Source organism: Bactrocera neohumeralis, chromosome 3 (genome assembly GCF_024586455.1).
Source record: "Bactrocera neohumeralis isolate Rockhampton chromosome 3, APGP_CSIRO_Bneo_wtdbg2-racon-allhic-juicebox.fasta_v2, whole genome shotgun sequence".
NCBI classification, from domain to species: domain Eukaryota; kingdom Metazoa; phylum Arthropoda; class Insecta; order Diptera; family Tephritidae; genus Bactrocera; species Bactrocera neohumeralis.
The window spans coordinates 64,930,290-64,949,479 of record NC_065920.1 but is presented as its reverse complement, the minus strand read 5'-3'; the positions used below and the strand labels follow the sequence as shown (position 1 = coordinate 64,949,479).

The window sequence follows — 19,190 nt, the reverse complement described above, 5'->3', positions numbered from 1 at the left end:
CTCCTTAAAAGACACTCGGAGAGCTTACCACGAAGCTTATTTAGCAGAGATATTACTTTGGTACGTTGTCTGCTTAAGAGCTTCTCTATTATCAATGAAACTTTCACTTAAGTTAAAAAATTTCTTAAAGTTACGATCTCTTAAAAATCCCTTGTAAAATTCTGCTCACTTTCATTCGATTATTCCTACAGGCTTTCTTACACGCGAATACATGGAATACCAGATAACGGAATATTCGCAAAGTATATAAAAAATTTACATTATTTTTGTTGTCGACTATTCGGCTTCTTCTTCTTCTTATCACAGCCATTTGGTAATGCGAATAAAAGCCACAAACGTTTTCTTAAATAAAACAAATTGGTACATTTACCAGTGAGAAGTTGAAAAGTGTCAAGAGCACTTTGAAGATAGCCGGTTTAAGAAGAATATATAGTTAGTAATATAAAATAAATTATGTGCGTGCATGTAGACACCACCTCGAGAGAGCGGTTTGAGTGGTCAAAAAGTGTATTAAAAGTGCTGAAATCTAAATGTTTTCGTTACCAAAGTATTTCTTCCTGAGGATTGAGTATAAAAAATGCGATTTGGTAATTGGTGTTTGTACTACAGACACACAGACATACATGTGCATAAGAAAGGGCGACATAAGTGCGTGAAAAAGGTCGACATATCTCAGAATATTAACTTTTGACCGTTAGTGGTATTTATAGTGACAAAAACTGTAATTTGGTTGAGATTTGATGAAAGTAGCAGACTGTTGGATAGCGCTGCGAAATACCGAAGTTAAGACGCTGATTTAAGTTGCTGAGAGGATTTTGCTGGTGAGTTGGTTTTGTGACGAGTTGATGGGAGCGTATTTTCGATAACGGGATTTGTGTTTGTATAGCAAAGAGGAAGCAGAATATAAGAACATTTTCGTAAGCTTATGATTTTATACTCTCGCATGATAAAGTGCTAATCGAGATTTCATTATCCGTCATTTACATATTTTTCAAATACCGTATTTGTGTAAAGTTTTATTCCGCTATCATCATTAGTTCCTAATGTATATACTCGTATTATACAGAGAAGGCATCAGATGGAATTCAAAATAGCGTTATATTGGAAGAAGGCGTGATGTGAACCGATTTCACCCATATTTCGTACATGGCATCAGGGTGTTAAGAAAATATTATATACCGAATTTCATTGAAATCGGTCTAGTAGTTCCTGAGATATGGTTTTTGGTCCATAAGTGGGCGACGCCACGCCCATTTTCAATTTTTAAAAAAAGCCTGGGTGCAGCTTCCTTCTGCCATTTCTTCCGTAAAATTTAGTGTTTCTGACGTTTTTTTGTTAGTCGGTTAACGCACTTTTAGTGATTTTTGTATGGGAGGTGGGCGTGGTTATAATCCGATTTCTTCCATTTTTGAACTGTATATGGAAACGCTTGAATTAAACGACTCTATAGAGTTTGGTTAACATAGCTATAGTAGTTTCCTAGATATGTACAAAAAACTTAGTAGGGGGCGGGGCCACGCCCACTTTTCCAAAAAAATTACGTCCAAATATGCTCCTCCCTAATGCGATCCTTTTTGCCAAATTTCACTTTAATATCTTTATTTATGGCTTAGTTATGACACTTTATAGGTTTTCGGTTTCCGTCATTTTGTGGGCGTGGCAGTTGGCCGATTTTACCCATCTTCGAACTTAACCTTCTTATGGAGCCAATAAATACGTGTACCAAGTTTCATCACGATACCTCAATTTTTACTTAAGTTACAGCTTGCACGGACAGACGGACGGACGGACAGACAGACGGACATTCGGATTTCAACTCTACTCGTCACCCTGATCACTTTGGTATATATAACCCTATATCTGACTCTTTTAGTTTTAGGACTTACAAACAACCGTTATGTGAACAAAACTATAATACTCTCCTTAGCAACTTTGTTGCGAGAGTATAAAAATGTATATATGGATACCTATTATAATATGTAGAACATAAATATATAAAAAGTTTATTTCACCTTACCTAAATTTTAATGGCTATACCGAATTCATTCCTGTATCAACCTAGCATATGGGATTACTAAACACTTTATGATAAAATTATTCCCTACCTATATTTATTTGAACGCCCGAAGGTTTCCTGCCTGTGAGTTCTTAAAGATCAACCGAGTCTTATATAAGCTTAAGGTAGAAGATTGATCGAAAAGAGAATCTCACTTGGATAGCTGAAAGCCTCAGGGCATTTTATAAAAGGTTAGGTTAAAAGGTCGATCGAAAAGAGCATCCCACTTGGATAGCTGAGAACCACAGTCCATTGTACTATCTAATTACGTTATTAAGTAATATTAGTATTTATTAACCTTCAAAAATTGACAGAGCGCTTTGGGACCGAGCCTGAAACACTTTTGGAAACGGCTAATATCAATTAAAGACTATTTCGTCAGGTTCGCCGAAGATATGTGTGCCGAGATAATTTAACCTCAGTCTTGCTGGACAATTAAAGGGAAAGCGCTTGGATGTTTCTACCACTCCTTTCGTTATAGAACTTTGATAGTTAGTCGCCCACAAGATTTTCAGCCTTACAGCTTGTGCGCCTATTAGACAATGTCCAGCAAGAACTCCTACGACTGCGGCAAGTTGAATCTCGCTGAGAGCAAGTACTTCAGTCTATCTCCAGCAAATATACTCTGGACTTGGAGGATTTCGCAGTCGCACAAGACATAGCTATTGTCCAGCGTCTATCAAGCTCATGTGAAATCCAGGGAACCAGAAGAGAGGAGATCTGCGGTAATAAATTAAGTTAACTGAAAGGTAAGTACTAAATTGTGAAGAGTTCGAATATTAAGAACAAAATAACGAGGGATTGCGAGTTGAGAGGAGTGTTACCAGATCTCAGACTCTGAGTTCACAGTCGTAGCAATATATCGATAGTGGAGAAAATACCAGATTTATTGACCTGAATGTCTGCTAAATGTAAACCAAAGCCTATATTTTTACGTCGAGTCAATTAAACCATAGCAACCCATAAAAATATATGTAGTTAATGCCACCAAATATGTAAGCCAGGTAAAAACCAGTTTACTGCCATAATATGTACGTATTGCAAAGTGAATAAAAAAGTTAAGCGGATCACGTACAAGCACAGACTGTTGAATTCACTAGGTCTCCACAACTGCTTGGACTGGTAAGCTGACCAAAAAACTCTAGTGCGTACATATATTACCTTCAACTATTGGGAAAATATATTATGTTGCTCCAACAACAGTATGAATAACGGAATGAGGAAAATACGCTCTATGCAGTTCTTGTTTCATAATTTTACCACTGTCCAATTAATAAAACAATCAACTAGAGGTCCAGCGAGCCAATTTTCTGATGAGAAAAAATTCATCTTTGGGGTCTGGTATCCATTCAATAGTACATACTTATATAAATCGGTACTATTTGTTATACTTAAGCCCTTGTATTATCAGTTAAGTAGCATAACGGCAGACGATATCCTGGTACTTTTGGGCACAGGTATAATCGAACTTGTCCTAACGTTACATGAATGTTTGTAAGCATTTTTATACGACAGATGAAGATAAATTTTAAAGAATGAATGCTGTTGGAACTTCTTCTTTCTCTTCGGAATTAATTGCTGTTGCAACAAAATTGATGCATTTCTGAAGCGGATGGTTACTGGTGATGAAAAGTGATCACTAGCGGAAACGTCAATCGTTGTTTTTGTTGTTGAAGCGGCAGAATTCTGCCGAGTTGACAGTCCACGGGCGAACAAAAAAATCCGGGTCCGTTCTCGACTATAATGGAAACGGACGTAGTCAATCGTCGAGGGCGAATAGTGGTGAGCCGTCGTAAGCGCTGACCACGTCAGAGTTGACGGTCAGGAACTATGAGTTGCTCTCCTCCAGTCAAACTCTTAATCCGGACTTGTACTGTCAACAATTGGACGGTCTGAAAGAAGGAACCACCTCTAGTTAGCTTTTGATGACAAAAGAGAAATTGTATTCCATTAGGACAACACCAGGCAATACATATCCATAGTGACTCGCCATAAACTGCGGGAGTTTGGTTGGTAGGTTCTTATGCATCCCTGTTTAGTCCGATACCTGACATCAAGTGTTTCTGTCTATGATTATTGATTTTGCTGTTGAAAAATTTGACTTAAGAAAAGCTTGTGCTTTTGGCTAATAAGAACGGGGATTTCTTTGAGCGTGGAATTATGAAATTACCTTCTGTTTCAGCAAGTTTGTGGCTATATAGCCTGAAAATTAAAAAAAAAAGGTTTGATTAGCTTTTAGTGCTGTCCCGAGATTAAGCAGCCCAAACGCAATAAGCGCCTAAAGCGTAATTTTTGTAAGCTTTTTTTTAAGTTTTAGTCCTTAAAATCGGAAAAGCTCCGAAAAATTTGATTGTCTTTTAGTTCTGCTCCAAGATCTAGCACCCCGAACGCAAAAATTACCTAAAGTGCCATTTTTTTGTAATATAAACTTAAATACTTGTCTATGTAGAGCAATGGATCTCTTGATGTCCGCCTCTAAGACTGTACAAGGATTTGATCATTGACTCGGGTAGAAGCAAAGGTTTGTTTTTCTCATGTTTCTCGATCAGAATAAGAGGTGGTCATATTAAAATGAAGGTCTATAAAAGTCTCGAGTTGCTTTCCGAATTTTTTATAAGCTTTCAGAAACTTACACATGCCACCCACACAAGCTGACGTGAAACAACCATCGATTCAGCAACTTTTTTTTTTGGTTCTACGGATATATGGTGTCGAGGAGAACCATCGAATAAGCAATTTTCTAAGTGAAGCTTAGCTCACAAATCACAACAACAACAATTTGTTTTATATTATTGTTTATTAGTAGCAAAGCTTTTAGTACTCAGGCCAGAAAACAAAAATGCAAAAAATGACTCTAAGTCGCTCACCAATTTGTTGCCAGCCAAAAAACAGGTCACATGCATATGTATGTATGTATGTAGACATCACAACTCAGTTTTGCTTGCGTGACACGAACGAACATATGTGTCACTTTAGTTACAGCACATCTACTTCGAACAATAATGCAAGTTGCATTGCAAACACAGAAGTTCCTTCACACATCATTTAATTTTATTAGTTCTACACTTTTTCACATCTTATGAAAATTCATATCTCACCGGTGAGCTACACAAACACACACATACAAACGTACATAGATACATGCATACACCCAAACATACATACACAAATATAGTTGGTGAGGTAAGTAAGCGAGCAAATGGCAACCCTGCGTGCGCCCACTCATGCACATGCGTGTCACATACGTACAGTTATATAAGTTGTGTTGTGTTGGTGTGCGTGTGTGGCTTGGAGTACTGCCAGTGTGTATACAGTCATATTCATATGAATGCATGTGTGTGTGTGTCCTCATTGAGCACAATGCGCGTATGAAAATATGTGCATGTGTGTGTGTGAATTATATATTATATAAAGCGCTGGTTGGCATGGTGGCGAATTATGTTGAACGTGTGGCTTTGTGTGCGTTAAATTACTTTTCTTTTCATGATTTGATGTTGCGGCTGTTATTTGCTGAAACTTTTTACATTTCTCTTCTTGGCACTTCTTCTGCTTACTCTGCTTCTACCACTGCTACTTAGCCATCACCTCCTGTGGCGATTTGTGGCGGCTGAGATTTGCGTTTCGCTACAAACAATGTGATTACTTTTGATGAATGCTTTCGCGTTGTGGTTTCTATTTGGTTTCTATTTTATTTAAATCATTTTTTTAGATTATGATGGAAAGCGAATTTTTCGTTATTATTTTTTATTTAAATTCTATACCACATTATTTTTTTTTTCTTCGAAATAATTCCTTTTGTTATAAATTGTGACAAAAAAGTACTCAGAAATTGTAAATAAAACGGAATATATTTAATTATTCATCAAAATTTATTTTGTCGCCTACAAAGCAATCTTCACCAGTTGTAATACAGTTATGGCAAAGATTTTTCCAGTCCTCGCAACACTTTTTATAAGCGCTTTTGGGATGGCCTTCAGCTCCTTCGGCGAATTTTATTTTATCTCTTCGATCAACTGATAACGAGTTCCACGAAGCGGCAATTTCAGTTTGTGGAACAAGCAGAAATCACACAAGAACCAAAGCTGGTGAATATGGTGGTTGTATGCATTGCGTTTTTGGCAACAATCGTAGATCGGTGAGATAATGCATCTTGATCGTGCAAAATCCATGAATTATTCTTCCACTATTCCGGCAGTTTTCGATGGATGCTCTCTTGCAAACACCTCAATACGGCCAAATAGAACTCCTTATTGACCGTCTGTCCCTTCGTAACAAATCCATGATGCACCAAACCATGAATATCGCCAAAAGACAAGGAGCATCAACTTGGTTTTTCAGCGGCTTTTCACGGTTTTTTTGTTTTTGGCTCCTTTTTTTCTCCATTCCGATGATTGTTGACTTGTTTGCATGTCAAACTGGTAAACCCATGTCTCATTGGCAGTTATAGTGCTCTTCATGAGTTCGCACAATCAAGCATGTCCAAAGAGATCTGTTTACGGTACCAGTTTTTAAAAAAAAACTCAACTTTATCGGGACAAGTCGAGTTAGAACGCATTTCATACCCATAAGGTTCACCAAAATTATTCGAACTCCTGAGAGATGTCAAGCTCTTTTGCTATTTCTCTAACACTTGCCTGGCGATTTTCACCATTTCCTTCACTTTTTTAATATTTTCATCAGTTGAAGAGGTCTTCAACGATCTCTCGACCGCCTTTGAAGGCTTTATACCACTCGTAGACTTGTGTTTTTGATAAAACTGAATCATCTTAACTCTTTTTCACCATTCCCAACGATTTTGCACATCAAATTTGGTTAGAAATACAAAATTTGACAAATTCTTTGTTCGATTTTTTTATCCAGTCAGTCCTAGCAACTTAGCAAAATAGACGAAGCGTTCAATTGCTTTTAATTAAATATCAGAATTTGATTGATAAAACATTTTTGATATCAAAATTTGTGTATTTGTATAACTTATACGCTAAAGTAGTCCGATATGAGATTGTAGCCTTACCTCGGACAATAATCTGTGTCAGATTTCGTAAAGATAACAGTCAAATTTAAGTTTGATCGGTCAGTTTGTATGACAGCTATATATTATAATCCGATATTAATTCTGATACTGATACTATATGAGCCATTCACACATATTTTTAGTTTCATCGATTTCGTTCCGATAATCTTGAGACCAAAGATGAAACGTTCTCTGAAAGGACAATTGTCGAAAAGACTCCCACTATGCAAGCATTGTTTAGATTCTCCAGCAGCTAAAGATCGCATCAAATTCCGCTTTGATACAAAATCAGTTCGAAGTATGAGTGCCACATGAGTTAAACCAAAAAACGTCATAAACCGAATCTGCGAATAACAGCTGATTTGTAACAAAACTTATTAATTCATGTAGCGAATGATTATTGGTGATGGAAAGTGGGTCACTTACAACAACGTTAAACTAAAACAAGAAAAAACGTTAACTTCGGCTGCACCGAAGCTAATATACCCTTCACAGGTGCATTTCTTCTAGTAACTATGCGTTCAGTTTGTATGGAAGCTATATGCTATAGTAATCCGATCTGAACGATTTTTTCGGAGATTACATTGTTGCTTTAGAAAATAATATATACCAAATTTGGTGAAGATACATTGTCAAATGTGAAAGTGTTCCATACAAGAACTTGATTCCGATCGTTCAGTTTATATGGCAGCTATATGTTATAGTGGCCGATATCGGCCGTTCCGGCAAATGAGCAGCTTCTTGAAGATAAAATGACGTTTGCAAAATTTAAAGAGGATATCTTAAAAACTGAGGGACTAGTTCGCATACATATATACAGACAGAGAGACGGGCATGGCTAAATCGACTCAGCTCGACTTACTGAGCATTTATATATATACTTTATAGGGTCTCCGACGCTTCCTTCTGGGTGTTTCAAACATCGTGACAAACTTAATATACCCTGTTCAGGGTATAAAAATGATCGTGTGCGAATAGAAGCGATCCAAGGCAAACAGTGGACAAGCGAGTATAGACGGCTAGGAAAGTTAAAATCATCTACTATGAGCTCTTACCCGAACGCTTTATTCGGATATGCACTATCAACGATTGTATCGTTCGAACGAAGAAGCGGAGCGATTAGCCAATAAAAAGGAATTTTATTCATTCGAGACAAAGCCAGGCCACACCTATCGATAGTAACACGCCAGTAGCTCAGAGAGCTTAGAGTTATGCATCAGCTTTATAGTTCAGACCTGGGACCAAGTGGCCGTTACTTAGTTTTGTTCATGGCGAATGATTTTTCAGCTGAAAAATTCGCCTCAAGAGAAACTGGTGTTAATCGACTGTTAGAAATTTTTCCAATTTATTGCGAACCAGTGTTTCTATGTGAGTGCCTTTATAAAATTATTCTCCAAATGATAATAAGTTATCGAAAGAGCGGTGCCCGTTTAAATCGCTAATATAACTAAGCTATACAAAACTATGAATTTAACGAAAAAATAAAGGATTTCTTTTTACTAAACCTTTTGCTCGTATTTTATTAAAAAAAAAAATCAAATTTTCTTCTTCCTTCTGAAAAAAATTTATTTCATTTTCAGATTTTATAAATTTCAAAATTTGTTTTTGTACCCTGACTAGAGTACATATAATAAATTTGCCACGAAGCCTCTAACACCAAGAAGGAAACGTCAGAGAGAGAGAGAGAAAATATACAAGTATATCTGCCGTTTACTATAGATATAGCAGTCATGTAAACTGAAAGATCGGAATCAATTGCTTGTATGAGATATCTAAACGAAATTTGGTTATTATCTAAAAAAATAATCCAATCTCCGAAGAAATGTTTCAAATCGGATATATATGTAGCACATGGATGGCATACAAACTGAGGAATCAGAATCAAGTTCTTCTAAGGAAATTTTTATATATAATATATATTTCAGTACAACTGAAGCTAGCGTTTTTTCTTGATTTTTTTTTATTATTTCTTTTCAACATATTTTATTAATTATTTTAATTTTTTGCTGTTATTTTTTAACCAAAAGTTATAATCATAATTTTTTTAACTTTAAAACTATTTTATTTATTTTAAAGTTTCATGAAAAAAACTTTTATAAAATAATATTTTATTAATTAAAAATTTCACTGTGTTAGTAAATACATATATAGTGCAAAAAATTATTTCTACAGTTTTTATACTCTCGCAACAAAGTTGCTAAGGAGAGTATTATAGTTTTGTTCACATAACGGTTGTTTGTAAGCCCTAAAACTGAAATAGTCAGATATAGGGTTATAATATATACCAAAGTGATCAGGGTGACGAGTAGAGTTGAAATCCGGATGTCTGTCTTTCCGTCTGTCCGTCCGTCCGTGCAAGCTGTAACTTGAGTAAAAATTGAGATATCATGATGAAACTTGGTACACGTATTCCTTGGCTCATAAGAAGGTTAAGTTCGAAGATGGGAAAATCGGCCCACTGCCACGCCCACAAAATGGCGGAAACCGAAAACCTATAAAGTATCATAACTAAGCCATAAATAAAGATATTAAAGTGAAGTTTAGCACAAAGGATCGCATTAGGGAGGGGCATATTCGGACATAATTTTTTTGGAAAAGTGGGTGTGGCCCCGCCCCCTACCAAGTTTTTTGTACATATCTCGGAAACTACTATAGATATGTCAACCAAACTCTACAGAGTCGTTTTCTTCAGGCATTTCCATTTACAGTTCAAAAATGGAAGAAATCGGATAATAACCACGCCCACATCTCATACAAAGGTTATGTTGAAAATCACTAAAAGTGCGTTAACCGACTAACAAAAAACGTCAGAAACACTAAATTTTACGGAAGAAATGGCAGAAGGAAGTTGTGCGTGGCCTCGCCCACTTATGGACCTAAAACCATATCTCAGGAACTACTCACCGATTTCAACGAAATTCGGTATATAATATTTTCTTAACACCCTGATGACATGTACGAAATATGAGTGAAATCGGTTTACAACCACGCCTTCTTCCAATATAACGCTATTTTGAATTCCATCTGATGCCTTCTCTGTATAATACGAGTACATTAGGAACCAATGATGATAGCGGAATAAAACTTTACACAAATACGGTATTTGAAAAATATGTAAATGACGGATAATGAAATCTCGATTATCACTTTATCATGCGCGAGTATAAAATGTTCGGTGGCACCCGAACTTAGCCCTTCCTTACTTGTTATTATTTCTTTTCAACATATTTTATTAATTATTTTAATTTTTTGCTGTTATTTTTTAACCAAAAGTTATAATCATTATTTTTTTATCTTTAAAACTATTTAAAGTTTTATGAAAAAGAACTTTTATAAAATAATATTTTATTAATTAAAAATTTCACTGTGTTAGTAAATACATATTTAGTGCAAAAAATTATTTCTACAATTTTTTTAAATAAACTAATAATTGTTTTATACATTTTTTGAATTTCATAAATTTAATTTTTACTTTAAACAATGGCGAAAATGCATCACCATGTTTTAATTATACCGTGAACAGGGTATATTAAGTTTGTCACGAAGCTTGTAACATCCAGAAGGAAGCGTTGGAGACCCTATAAAGTATATATATAAATGATCAGTATGTTGAGCTGAGTCGATTTAGCCATGTCCGTCTGTCTGTCTGTATATATACGAACTAGTCCCTCAGTTTTTAAGATATCGTTTTGAAATTTAGCAAACGTCATTTTCTCTTCAACAAATGAGCAGCTTATTTGTCGGAACTATCAATATCGGACCACTATAACATATACATAGCTGCCATACAAATTGAACGATCGGAATCAAGGGCTTGTATGGAAAACTTTCGCATTTGACAAGTATCTTCACGAAATTTGGCACAGATTATTTTCTAAGATAATAATGTAATATCAGAAGTAATTGTTCAGATCGGTTAACTATATCATATAGCTGCCATACAAACTGAATGATCGGAATCAAGGGCTTGTATGGAAAACTTTCGCATTTGACTTGGTATCTTCACGAAATTTGACATGGATTAATGCTTAAGGTGATAACATAATCTCCGCAAAAATTGTTCACATCGGATTACTATAGCATATAGCTTCCATACAAACTGAACACGTGGTTACTAAAAGAATTACACCTGTGAAGGGTATATTAGCATCGGTGCAGCTGAACTGGTCACTGTCTGTTGGCGACACACGCCTGCATAATGGGGCTGACAGATCGAGAAGACTGCAGGAAATGTCTGGAGCAAGGCACCAGTGAAACAATGGAGCATCTCTTGTGCACTTGTCCTGCATTGGTATGACTACGCTGTAAGCAACTGGGACCCCATGGTATGATACACTGGATGAGGTATCGATAGTGAGGTCACAGAGTCTGTTGAAATTCATGTTAAGCGCAGCCATCACAAAGGATGACTTCGCCTCATGGACCTAGTAAATGTACTCCATCTGGTATCGGAAAGGAAAAAACTGGTCTATGACTGGTTCATTGGCCTACCAGATTATCCTAACCTATTACTTAATTTAATGATGGGGAAGGAATTAATTTCAAATTTTAAAAAGAAATATGTTTCAATTATACAAACTTTTATCTTTATTAATTATTTATAGAATATTTTGCTTATTAATTCTTTTTGATTTTTTTAAATTATTTTTTGGCTTTATTTTAAAAAATCTTTTATTAATTTTTTTTTTATTTTATTTTAATTATCAGCAAAGTTAATTATTATACTTCAAATTTACAGATTTACATTATTTATTTAAACTATTTTTATCAATTAATTGCTAATTTTATTTCCAATATTAATTGCATATAAATTATTTATTAATTTTTTAAATCGTGGCAATATTATTTATTCATGACACATTTTATTCATTTGTTATCTATAATAACTATTAGAGTTGAATTCGTAATATTTATATTTATTTTAATATTTTAAAATTTATTTGTATGTTTATATAATTTCTGATATATTAAAAAAATTTGAAAATTATAATTTTTCCTAATTTCTGTTACTTACTAATGACATACCATATTATTTATTTTTTGATATGAAAGTAATTTGAATAGCAGCTGCTGTGTTCTAAGAGTTTCCTTTTTTGATATTTAAATTTTGTGCTATATTTGTATACATGTACATATATGTATATATATGTGTGTGTATGGCGCTTAACAGGTTGTCGAGGTAACAATATTTTCATTCCACTCCAAGCACACTAAATTCTCAACGCACATAAAAACAATTCAAACACGCATAAAATCAACTAACCATCACCAAACCCACTTAAAACATATGTATGTGGCATACACATAAACGAACACACACACATACACAAATACATTTGCTAGTTTACAATTGCAAATGTAGTCATTTGTACATTTAATGAGGTCCTTGCGCGCTCATGCAAATTTATTCCGTATATCATAAGCAGCGCACAAGCACCTAGTCACACACACACACACGCGCGCACATATAGACACATGTATGTAACAATATTGTGTATGTGTGTGTGTGCTCATATGTGGACGAAAAATGTTGTTTTGGTGCGCCGATTGTCGATTTGACCCAAAAATGCCACTACATGACTTAGTGCCTGCTGAGGCTGCCTTTGCGGCTGTAACCGTAACGGCGGCCAAAGCTGTGTGTGTGTGGCACTGTGCAAGTGTTTGTGTGTGTCGCTCACATTGCCTCGCCGCTACCACTGTTGCTATTGAAGCTGCGGTTGCTTGGCTTATGGCTAGTAGCTGTTGGCTGTTAGTAGTTAGTTGTCGCTATCTCAATGTCCTTGCGGTTGCCGCCATTCCCACACACACACACTTACACGCGTATGCATGCATGGCTAGAAAATGCCAGAGAGGGTGTTGTACTAACTGTATACAAATGCATGTGTGACATTTGCTAGATTATATGGTAGTATTAGTGGGTGACTAGGCATGCGTGTGCGTACGTTGGCCACACAGTGCTGCCATATTGGTGCGAATGGCAAATAATTGTGTAACTTGTTAGTTTTCAGAATAAAAATTAAACAAATTTACTTTTTAGGCAGTTTTTGGCAGGAAAATGAACTTAAGACAAGTAAATAAATTAAAAAAAATTATAATAGCAAAAATATGAGAGAAGAAAAAATAATATAAAATTATATAATTAATGACAAAAAATGTTAAATTTTAAAAAGAGCAATAAAATTGAAAAATACAAGTATAAAAAGTATAAACTTGTTTATAAAATATAAAAGTAAAAAGTAGTACTAAAAGCAAAAAAAAAAAAAACAATGAAAAAAATATTAAAGAAAAAAAAAACAATAAAAGTAAGTAAATAAAAGAGAAAAAGTCTAAAAGCAAAAAAAAAAAAAAAATGAAAAAAATATTAAAGAAAAAAAACAATAAAAGTAAGTAAATAAAAGAGAAAAAGTCTAAAAGCAAAATAACAAACTCTTCAAAGAGAACAAATTATCAGATCAAAAGATTAAAAATCCCAATTAAAACTTTTAATTAAAAAAATACAATAAATTTAAAAAATAATGAAAATAATAACAAAAAGGAAATAATAATAAAAGCAAAAAAAATATTAGTAAAGGAAATAATAAAAAATAAAATAAAATAATAAAATTCTAAAGTTAAAATAATCAAAAAAAAAGTTACAAGAAAAATTATAAAAGTGAAAACATAGCAAAATTTATATAAATAATAAAAGTAAAAAATAGTGAAAATAATAAGAGTAAAATCACTTAAAAATAAACATATAACTAAAACAATAAAAAAATTAATAAAATTAACAAAATATTAGTAAAGGAAATATAAAAAAAATAAACCCAAAAATTTAAAATAAAAAAATTAAAAAAAAAATATGAAATTAAAAGAAAACTAAATAAAAGTAAAAAAAAATAATAAATATGCAGTATGTTAATACTAAAAAATAATACAAAAGAAGAAAATAATGAAATTAAAATAGATTAAATATAAAAAAGTAGTAAAAGAAACAAGTAAGGAAGAGCTAAGTTGTGGTATCATTGAACATTTCATAAACTTGCAAAGAATTCTTTCTGAATTTAAATTATATATCTCATACAATGAGCGATATTTTTAGTAAAAAGTCGGCTATAATACTAGTTCCACATATTCAGTAGTTAGGGGCACTATTTGGGCAAAGTTTTATCCTGATTCATACTAGATTTGTATACTGGAAAGGAAAGAGTCATATAGAACTTAAAATTGTTTTATATGGAAGTAGGCCAAATTTGATTGAAATCGGTTTGGTGGGTTTCGATTGTGATATGTGATTTCAACTAAAAGTGGACGCTGTCACGCCCGTCGTCGTCCAATTTTAAGGGTTTTCGGATTTCAAAAAATCGATTTTTTTATTATCTTATTAAATACTACAACACTTCTAGAATTTTGTGCTAAATTTTCAAGTTGATTCGAGTAATAGTTTTGGAGAAGGAAGCTAACTGCGCCGTCAACTAATCTTCAGAAATTTTACATAGGTCTTTGATATACAAGTCTTAAGGGCTGTGTCCACTTCTATTATTGAATTTTTTAATAAAACTTTCCTAATTCATCAAAGGATCCTTGTCATACTACTTTAAATCCCATGAGCATCATTCGTACTTACAGATTTATTGAGAAATTAATTCATGATTTCTTTATACCGCCAATCAGTAGACGCCTATACATATATAAATCTCAACTTATTTTCTTTAAAATCCAAAAACAGGTAGAGTTAGGAATCTTTTTGAAACACTTTGGCAAATACCATAAAAGTAAAAAGAAATCAATTATTTTCTGGTAGATGGCTTTAGTAATCTCCATCTCATGTTGTGTAATCAGGTTTCGCTATATGGCCTATACGATTTCGTCTTAAAAGAAACTTTTCAGACGGTTTTATGATTGCTGGACTCAGAACTCTTTAAACACCCGTCAAATTGGACACCAACAAAGAGAAGTCTTTCTCGGATAAAGGCGCTCGCTTGGCGGCTGAAAAGATAAATAGTGTTTATGATCCTGATACTGTAATAGAAAATCACGCGGAAGTTTTGTTTCATCGTTCGGCTAGTTTTGATGTCAAAAATGTAGCACGCACTAGGAGGAAGGTTAGGTTATGTTACACTGGCCGACTGTCACACAATACATACACCTATACTTGACCTATTGGTCTTTAGTAATGCCAGATGAAGGTTCAATTCAACTTCAGATGAAGTATTCGTCATAGAGAACATCAACGCTTTTTATGAACTTGAAGATCGACCTGATATCTAATCGTGATACTTTATCTAGTCCCTTGAACTGCAAAGCGCTTAGATACCTAAGGTGGCTTTTGAAAATGCTCAAAAGAAGCATAAGAGGTGTTCCAGCGTCTCTCTTATGCCCAGCACTTTCTGCATGTATCGTCGTTACTTATGCCCATTTGGCTCGCAGCTGATGCCAATAGGTTGTGACTTGTCATTGGGCCAACAACCATGCTGTATTCGGGAACATGTGAGTAAAAAAGCATGCGTTGTTGTTATTGATCTAGTGATAGATTCTGCCGAGTTGAGTTTACGTAGACCCGACTTTCGTGGGAAAAGGAAGTATCCTTGTTTTCCTTCGGTGGTCTTGCACATGATTTTGGGGATCCTGCATTTCATTAAGACATCCCATCTCGCTCTCATTTGTCTTTCAGCTCTTTCGGAAATTTCATTGTATATAGTTTTTAGTGATTTCTGTATTGCCTGTACTGGTTCGGTAGCCACACGGATGACACTTTTGGCAATATCATCAGCCGATTCGTTTCTAGGAATTCCCTAGTGGCCTGGAATACAGTATATGTGTATATATGGCAGCCACTACAACTACTGCCTTCCTGCTCCGTAATTTTCTTGACCGCAAAGTCCGCTCTGGAGAAGTATTGTCGAAAACTTCGAGGAAATAATGGAAATCATCACTCAGTTCGATCGTCATACCGTCACCATCTCGATTGTCCAAGGCTATACTTGGCACAAAAACCCTCAAACCATTGAGGCTGAAAAGCTCAATGCAAGGGAGCTCTACGAGTTGGCACAAAAAACCCACATTAGCCGAATTTCTAACTGCGAGTTCCAACAAAATCAATCCATTTTTGCAGGAGGTGATTATTGATGACGTAAAGTGGGTTAGATACAACATCACCAATCGAAAACGGTTGTGGTCGAATCGCGTTGAGCCGGCGAAAACGGTGACCCAGCCAGCATTGACCGGCAGAAAGGTTTTATAATGAGTTTTTTGAGATTGGCAGACAATACTATGAACCGTTCTGCTACGATCAAAATCTTAATTCGGACCTGTACGGTCAACAATTGACTGTCTAAAGGAAGCATGCCCCAGCAGCGACCAGCTTTGGCTAAACGATGAGAATTTAGGTTCCATCAGGACCTCGTACGACCACTTTCAACGATAGTGAGTCGCTAGAAACCGGCAGCTTGGTTGAAAGGTTCTTATCCATCCACTTTTTGGCCGGACCACAAAATAACTGATTGCTAACTGTTATTGTGAATGGCGAATGATTTTGTTGATGAAAAATTCGCCACAACAGAAGTTTGTGAAAATCAGCTGTTCCGGTTGTTTGCCAATATGGATGAAGGAACAAAGAAACCTACCATTATGACAATTCTTTCAAAGTAATTTGGACCTTATATAGTTAAAACTAATTCAAGTAAAAGATTACGAAATTCAAACTTATTCTGCTGCGAAACCTTATTCATTTCTTAGACCGAAAAAAAAAAATACTCCGGCAACACTGCCGCCCAATCGTCGTCTCTATGCTGCAGGCTGTGTAGACAAACGCTTCATCGCTAACCGAAAACGGCACCGCCGCTACCAAAAGTGTAGAGCAACATCAACAACGGCAACCCCTGCACTTTGGGGCAGCTAGACTGCTGCGTCCAAGACACGCACACACATACCCATACACATACGCTGAATTATACGCTGGCTGTCAGCCTTTCAGCTGCTGCAGGCTGCTTGTCAACCCCACAACACACGCACACAGTGTGACACACATAGACACACATGTACGCACTGGGAGCGAGTCTGGTTTTGCCGCCTGCTGCGCTAGGCCATGATTAACAGCCCCCAACGAGCCGAACGTCGCATAACGCGTCGACCGAACGAAATTGTGTCTCTATCGCCAGAACGGAAATGGCAACAGCAACACCAGGCGAAAGCATAAAAGCGCACACATACGCACGCACAAGCAAGGGTACGTAGCGAATGTATCGAATGGTAGTGGCAAATGGCTAATGGCAATTGTAACGGTAACGACGGCGGGGGCATTTTTTGTAACTTTAACAGAAACTGCCACAGCGGGAAAATGGCAACGAGCCAGGGCAGCAACAACAACAACAGAATAGAGATGTGCTAACAACAACAACAACAAAAGAAATTACAAAAACAGCAGCAAAAACAATAATAACAACAAAAGAAAATACAACAACAACAACAATAAGTTGCCACAGCAACAACAACGGCAACGAAATTGGCGAGAACAACAACAATAAAATCGAAAGCTACAACAACAGCAGCAATGCCACTGAGCACGCCAACAACGGTGGCAGCTTCGGCGGCTGCAAGTGTGTGCGTGCATGTGTCTGTGTGTACACGCATGCGGGGCAAAAACGAGCGCTGCTGCGAGAATTTGTGTGCAGCATCTTTTTGGGCGTTGATGCCCTTTCACTTTTTTGCACGCATCGTGTTCGTTTTCCACTATTTTTTTTTCTCTAACACACTTGAATGCTTTGGGGAATTTTACTGTACCCACTCATATTACAAATCCTTTTTCTTTAGACTTTTTCCCCATTTTTTGTTTTTGTTGTATACTTTAAAGAGATAAGAAAATGTGTTTGCCATAGAGTTTGTGCAAATAAATGCCTGTGTGTGTGTGTGTCTTTAATAGTAGCGGAAATTCGTTTAGACTTCTTGGCCTACAGCGTAGAATAGCATGCAAACACTATATACATATAACGGTATATTTATTAGCATACTGTCAATAGCTTATGGTTTGTATATCATCTATGCTTACAACAGCACATTTACGAGCGGTTTTTTTTTGTATTTTCACCTCTTTACTTCCAGCTCATCAACACCGAAATTAGCCTCATTATGCTCGCCATTTGGTCAGTGCAGTATTTAGTTTCGGATTTTCACGCAATTAACGCCTTATTGGCTGTCTCATTTTAACACCCAGCACTTTTACCGTTAGATTTCTTTTGCGTTTTTGCTATTAAACTTGTATTGGTTTTTAACACATATTTCTCAATTTTGTAGCTATTTATGCGGTTTAAAAACTGTTTTGAAAGAATTTTCGAACTTGAACACTGTTTGTGAATTTTTTTTAATTTGCAAATTTCGTTTGATTATTTATTTTCGGCTTAGAAATCGATTTTAAAACAAATTACGCTTCAAAACTGTTTTGAAAAATTATTTTTCGGCTTCAAAACCGTTTTGAAAAATTCTTTTTCGACTTCAAAATTGTTTTGAAATTTTATTTTCTGCTTAGAAACCAATTTTAAAATTATTTACGCTTTCAAACCGTTTTAAAAATTTGTTTTTCAGCTTCAAAACTGTTTTGAAATTTTATTTTCGGCCTGAAAACCAATTTTAAAATTATTTATGGGTTCAACACCGTTTCAAAAATTTGTTTTCTGCTTCAAAACTGTTTCAAAAATTTGTTTTTCTGCTTCAAAACCGCTTCAAAAATTTGTTTTCAGTTTCAAAAACTTGTTTTTCTGCTTCAAAACCGTTTTGGAACTTTTTTTGGCTGCCGAACCATTTTGAAATATTTTCGAACTCGAAAACCGTTTCGAAAATTTGTTTTTTAGCTTAAATAATTTTTTTCCAACTTTAATTTCGTTTCTCAAAATCTTTCAGCTTTTATTACGTTTGCTGATTTTCGCAATTTTTTTTTCGCTCAGCTTAATTGCTCACTTTTTGCCATATTTGCTTTATTTTTTTTGCTATTACACACACTTTTTGCCTTGGCTTTCCAGTTGTCAGCAAATTTGCTTGAACTTTAAACTTTTCTTTCATGGATTTCTTATTTGCACAACGTTTCTTTTTTCTTCAGATTTTTGATTTTTGTTGGTTTCTATTATTGACTACTCCTTTTCTGCTTGTTAG

At 35.2% G+C, this 19,190-nt stretch overlaps 1 protein-coding gene across 1 annotated transcript in view; it reads right to left on the bottom strand.

The window, feature by feature from the left end:
* Window positions 1–18,476, bottom strand: part of LOC126753973 (uncharacterized) — a 71,363-nt gene extending 52,887 nt beyond the window's left edge. Inside the window, exon 1 of the mRNA XM_050465766.1 lies at window positions 18,133–18,476. The gene's annotated coding sequence lies outside the window, so the exon portion shown is untranslated. The remainder of the gene's footprint in view (window positions 1–18,132) is intronic.
* Between the last annotated feature and the right edge of the window lie 714 nt (window positions 18,477–19,190).